General features: G+C 45.4%; 1 protein-coding gene across 2 annotated transcripts in view; it reads right to left on the bottom strand.

Annotated features, from left to right (window-relative positions):
• Window positions 1-708: 708 nt before the first annotated feature.
• The window catches only part of FBXO10 (F-box protein 10), an 81,208-nt gene continuing 75,539 nt past the window's right edge, over window positions 709-6,377 (bottom strand). Inside the window, exons 12-13 of one of the 2 annotated variants that reach the window (XR_009564285.1) lie at window positions 5,120-5,189; window positions 709-1,507 (exon numbers count right to left, since the gene is read on the bottom strand). The gene's annotated coding sequence lies outside the window, so the exon portion shown is untranslated. The remainder of the gene's footprint in view (window positions 1,508-5,119; window positions 5,190-6,377) is intronic. The other variant, XR_009564283.1, reaches the window with a different exon arrangement.

The raw sequence follows: 6,377 nt of genomic DNA, 5'->3' as shown, positions 1-6,377 counted from the left end.
CAAATCAGAGGAAATGATTAACCCACTTGCTCTGCCTGGCTTAAGCCACACAGAGGGTAGGAGTCAGCTCTGAAAGCCACGTTTTTGAGGGGAGTGAATCAGTCAGAGTCGAGTGCAGAAAACAAATGGTCCTAGATATTCTTAAGGAGAAAGGAGTTTAATACATGGATATAAAGTACTATAAAATTGTTAAAGGTTGCAGGAGCGGGAGTCAGGAGGTTGCTACTGGAACTGCTGAGTTCAAGAACACAGCTGGGGTGGCCAGCCAGGCATGAAGAAGCCACTTGAATTCATGAAGCTACTTGAATTCAGCTGCTTCTTGAACTCATGAAGCTGGCAACTTGACACTGAAATTCTGGTTCAGCCACCCATGCTATCAGTACCCATGCTCTACCTCCTTGCTTGTCAGCACAAACAGCCAAAAGATTAAGAGGCTGACCTCCATCTTGTTTCCTTTTTCTCTGAGTTCATATTTAGGAACTTAATTTGCAACTAGAATCCTGCAGCAAGGGAGTCTTTGAAATAGGTTTCAGCCTCTAGTTACAGGAAGCCGTACCAGAAGTAGATGGGAAGGGATGCTGACTGCCACCAACCTTATCTGCCAGGGGGAGATGGAGAAGTCAGTGTCCAGAGGGGTGCTGTGAGGAACGGGACTGTGACATGGAGAGACTTAGGTATGTGGCTAATGCTCAGACTAAGTTCTTTTTTTTTTTTTTTTTTAAAGAGAAGGTGACTACTTAAAAAACATTTTTTTAAACATCTGTGTTTTTTATTTTTATTATTATTTTTTTTGCGGCACGCGGGCCTCTCACTGTTGTGGCCTCTCCTGTTGCGGAGCACAGGCTCCGGATGCGCAGGCCCAGTGGCCATGGCTCATGGGCCCAGCCGCTCTGCGGCATGTGGGATCCTCCCGGACTGGGGCACGAACCCGCGTCCCCTGCATCGGCAGGTGGACCCTCAACCACTGCGCCACCAGGGAAGCCCCTTTTATTATTTTTTAAATTTTATTTTTTGGCTGCGTTGGGTCTTCGTTGCTGTGTGCAGGCTTTCTCTAGTTGCAGCGAGAGGGGCCTACTCCTCGTTGCAGTGCGTGGACTTCTCGTTGCGATGGCTTCTCTTGTTGCGGAGCACAGGCTCTAGGTGTGCAGGCTTCAGTAGTTGCAGCACGCAGGCTCAGTAGTTGTGGCATGCGGGCCCTAGAGCTTGCGGGCTTCAGTAGTTGCAGCATGTGGGCTCAGTAGTTGTGGCTCGCAGGCTCTAGAGCGCAGGCTCAGTAGTTGTGGCACACAGGCTTAGCTGCTCCGCGGCACGTGGGATTTTCCTAGACCAGGGATTGAACCAGTGTCCCCTGCATTGGCAGGTGTATTCTTAACCACTGTGCCACCAGGGAAGTCCCCCAGACTCAGCTCTTCAAGGTTCTTCTGAGGCAGTGGGAGCAGCTCAGGTGTGTGGTGCTTGTGCTGGGGGCCAGGGACAGTGGAGGAAGGAAGACAGAATCCAGCTCTCTCTGAAAATGAGAAAGGAGGAAGTTTACACAGCAGCTGGGACATCCGTTAGGGAGTACATGGTAAAAATGGGCCTTGGATGACTCATTCGGGACAGGTGATCCTTACATTTCTTTGAGCACTGGGATGTGGTTATCAGAGCCACTTCTATGTCAAGGCCAGGCTTAAAGTGCACATTTTCCATGCTCTTGTCTGGCTTGTCCCCATTTGTATCTGATCCTGGGTAGCGGGCACTTGTAGCATACTTGATCTCCGTCCAGCAGAGATGTGAGCAGGAAATCTAAGTGCCTCTTGTTTTTCTTTACCTAAGCTGTTGTGAAATCAGGTATGTGACTCTGCATCAGAAAAAAAATAATATCCTGATCTGTCTCTGGGAAAAGAATTCCTAGTGTGCTTATGGCTTAAAATGTATTTTCATGCGTACTTTTTAGATTCTGGTGGTTTTGACACCTTGAGGCTTAATTTCCAGCAGTGATTAGATCACAGCATGTGACCTGGCCTCTGAAGAGCCTCTGTCCTAGTGGGGAAGCAGCTTTCTTTAGTCACTCACAAAGAGGAGTGATATTGATGGGGAAAAGCCTAGGATGGTAAATATACAATTGATCCTTGAACAACATGAATTTGAACTGCCCGGGTCCACTTATACATGGATTTTTTTCAATAGTAACACTATAGTACCATGCAAGTGGTTAGTTGAACCTGCAGATGTGGAACGGATATGGAGGGCTGACATAAATTATGTGTGGATTTTTCAACTGCATGGTCAGTGCCCCTAACCCTTTGCATTGTTCAGGGGTCAGCAGTATACTTGTGCTGGGTGACAACAGGTATACTTCACTAATTGTAGGTGATGCAGTCCCAGAGGTTAACTGAAACGCAAGTTTCTGTTCGTCAAGGGGTTTGGGGTCAGAAGGCTCAAAAGAGGGCCTTTTTCAACAAGTCTCGTGAGAGGGTGCCTAACACAGTGCCTGGCATATAAGCGCCAGTGTCTGTGGAATGAATCATAGTGCATGAGCTGCACCTTCTTTCCTTGGCAGAGCTATTAGGCAGTAAACACTTGTAGAATAATGGGATCGTACTAGGTTTTTCCTAGCTCTAAAACCCCATTTATTTACTGATCCATTCACAGAGGATTCCTTGATCCAACCAAGTTATTTGCCATAATGTTGCTTGATGACCTCTTTGAAGAAAAAGAGACTGTGGGCTAGATGCTTGTACCTTTAATAAGATTTGCAGTTCGTGGAATAACTTACGGGTGTTAACAGAATGAAGTCTGTTCCCTGGAGGGAAGTTTCTGTGGCCCTGACCTGCTGGACATTTAACAGTGATGAAGTCAAAGAAGGTGTATTTAACATACCTGCAGAGGACCCAACCTGAAATAGCTAATTAGGTAAAATTTTTTAAAGTGCCTTCTTTTAAGAACTTTATTTTGATATAATGTCACACTTAGAAAATAGTTGCAAGAATAGTACAAAGAACTTCTGTATATCCTTTACCCAGATGCTCCAACTGTTCATGCGTTGTCCTATTTATTATTTGCTTTATATATTTATATATCTTTTTGAACCATTTGGGACAATTTGAGAAAAGCACCCTACCCTTTTTATCTTAAGTACTTCAGTATATATCCTAAGAATAAGGACTTTCTCTTCCATAAGCACATTACACTTACCAAAAGCAGGAACTAGAGCAATGATACAATACCAGTATCTGGCCCACAGCTCAGATTTTGTTGATCACATCTCTTTGGTCTTACTTAATCTAAAACAATTCCTCAGTCTTTGCCTTTCTTAACCTTGATATTTTGAAGAGTAAATCAGTTATTCTGTAGGGTGTCCCTCTATTTAGATTTGTGTGGTGTTTCCTTGTGATTGGATTCAGGATATACGTTTTTGGCAGGGAATTCACAGGCATGGTGCTGTGTCCCAAGTGCATCACAGTAGATGGTTTATCTTGGTTTATCTTGTTCTCGCTGATAACTTACTCCTTGGTTAAGGTTATGTTCTCTCCACTGTGAAGTTACTACTTTTCTTTTTGTATTTACTAAGTAATTTGTGGAAAGATACTTTGAGCCTCTAAATGTCCTGTTCCTCATCAGACTACTACCCATAAGTTTTAGCCTGGATTGATCATTTTTGCTGAATCAGTTATCAGGATGGCTGCAAAATGGTGAGTGATTTTCTAACTAACTCCCATAATTTCTTATATAGTTATCATGGTATTCTATTATGTGGAGAAGCTTTCTTTTCCATTAAAAATTGTGTTCATTTAGTTATCAGTATGGACTCATAGATTCTTATCCTGTGAACATTGTTATCATTTATTTTGATACTCAGATTGTACCACGTTTGGTCAATCTGAGTTCCTTCAAGCTAGCTCCTGTATCCCCATCATTTTAAGGGTGCTTCCTTAATTTCTGCCACAAGATATTCTAGCCGTCTTGTACTTTGCCTGCTCCAGCCCTGGAATCAGCCTTTTATCCAAGGAGCCTGGATAGGTGGCAAATGATGGGCCCAAACCAAGAAGTGAAATACCATCCTGACAATTAAGACAGGGCCTTCGGCTGCACTCAGGCAAGTACTGGTTTCTGAGCAGGGGTGACAGTTGTGTTGTGAGTCACTCAGATTGCACCAGACGGCCATGCTAGGCTTGACTGCATTTTAAAAGGACGATAATCATGGAGAATGGGTTCCAGAGCCCCACGGCCATAACTGCACCCTGCAAAGTTCTGGACAGGAAGGGAGAAAGAACTAGTGGGATGAGGGTGTTCATATCAGGAGACTACTCAGGGTTGGAACAAGCCCAGCAGGCCCCATGTGAGTCCACCATGAGGAACCATTTGGAGAAGAGACTTTCTCTGTGCTGATGGAAGGAAGGAAAGGGAAGAAGGTAGGGTTCAGGGCTGTTGCTGAGGATAGTGTAGGCTCATGTGCTTTTCCAAGACCCAGCTCTGGCTCTTGTCTGGTCTGGCCACAGCATGCCCACCATTCCCTATAGTCAGGGTCTCCTCTGGCTACAAGGGGCAGTGGCCTCAACAGGATTGGGAGGTCTGGATGATGAAGTTGTATTGGTCTTTTTTTTTTTTTTAAATTGAGGTATGGTTGATTTACAACGTTTCAGGTATAGAGCAGTGTTTCAGTTACTATATGTGTGTGTGTGTGTGTATATATATATATATATATTCTTTTTCAGATTCTTCTCTATTATAGGTTATTACAAGATACTGAATGTAGTTCCCTGTGCTATACAGTAGGTCCTTGTTGTTTATTTTACATATAGTAGTGTGTATCTGTTAATCCCAAATTCCTGACTTTTCTCCCCTCCCCCCATATTGGTCTTTGCTGTGCTTGTACACTTCTATCAGCAGGCATCAATATTTGGGCCTGACTGGCCAGCAGGGAAGGCCAGGGAGGCCACAGTGTAAGCTGCTTGGGTGGGGGGCAGCTGAGACCTGTGAGCTCTGCACAGGGGTTTAACTTTCACCTGTGGGAAGTCACCCTGCGGAGGGGACTTAGCTACTGCAGACTGAATCAAGCGACCCCAGGGAAGCACAGCACCATTAGAAAATCCTATCTTCTGATCCATAATTGCTGCACGTAAGAGCTGGGACATACCTCCTGAGGCACAGGATGAGACTCCCAAACTCTGCCTTCTTTGGGCTCTCCCAGAGCCACTGGAGTGGATCTGGAAAAATGACCAGATGGTGAGGAGACAGTCTCCAAACTGGCATGTGTGAACGGAGGGCAGGAGCAGGGTGGATCCCAGGGGGATAAGGATGCTGTCTGTAAATCTCTGGAGAGTTGCCACAGACAGAGGGAAAAGATGTCCTTTGGGGGCTCCAGAAGATAGAAATACTAGGAATGGGGTTGGGTTTGTTTCCTTATCCATCCATCTATATGTCCAATACTTAATGAGTTTGCTGGGTGTTAGGTATAGAGGATCAACAGTGCATGACCTCACAGGGCATGGGAGAGGGGGGAATCAGACACATCAACAGACTTTTTCAATGCAGAGGATTTCAGTGCCACCATGGGGATAACACAGGTGGGTAGGGAGGAAGGGCACATAACTAAGATTTGAAGAGATTAAGGGAAGTGTTCCATGGAATGATGATGAAGTAGGATCCTGAAGTATGGGTAGGATTTAGCCAGGGAGACAGATTTTTGGCTCAATCAGATGGAGTAGGTTCTCTTGGGCGGGTCTGGCCTGTGTGGGAGAGCAAACCCTGCACAGTCAACCAATGCAGGCTACTCAGAGCAGTCTCCTTCCAGATGCTTCCCCAACCACGGAAGAGCAAGGGTAGGATAGGTGTTCTGTGTTCCTCCCACTTCTGCCTCCAAATGACTTGGCGGAAGATGGGCACTATATGTGTGTGTGTCCCAGCTGCTCCTATTACAGAAGCCCTAGATAACAGCCTTACTCATACGTCTTCTGTATACAAGCTCTTAACATTTGATAGGGAACGTTCAACTACTGGCCTTGACAGGCATCACCACTCAGAACTCAGTTCCTTCTGGGAGAGCAGTCGAGATGGCGGAGTAGTAAGATGTGAAGCTCACCACCTCCTTTCACAAATACATCAAAAATACATCTACATGTGGAAAGGTTCTCACAGAATATCCACTGAATGCTGGCAGAAGACCTCATACCTCTGAAACAGCAAGAAAATCTATAAGTGGGTAGGACAAAAAGGAAAAAAGTGACAAAGGAATCAGGATGGGACCTGGGCCTCTGGGAGGGAGCTGTAAAAGAAGAAAGGTTCCTGCACCCTCGGAAGTTCTTTCGCTGGCAGAGAGATCAGCTGTTATAAGAGGGAGCTTCAGAACCTTGGAGTAGAGCACAGCAACCAGTCTGCAGCAGCTAGAACGGAGA

The sequence above is a fragment of the Globicephala melas genome, chromosome 6, assembly GCF_963455315.2.
Source record: "Globicephala melas chromosome 6, mGloMel1.2, whole genome shotgun sequence".
Lineage (NCBI taxonomy): Eukaryota > Metazoa > Chordata > Mammalia > Artiodactyla > Delphinidae > Globicephala > Globicephala melas.
This window is presented reverse-complemented; position numbering and strand designations above follow the sequence as displayed.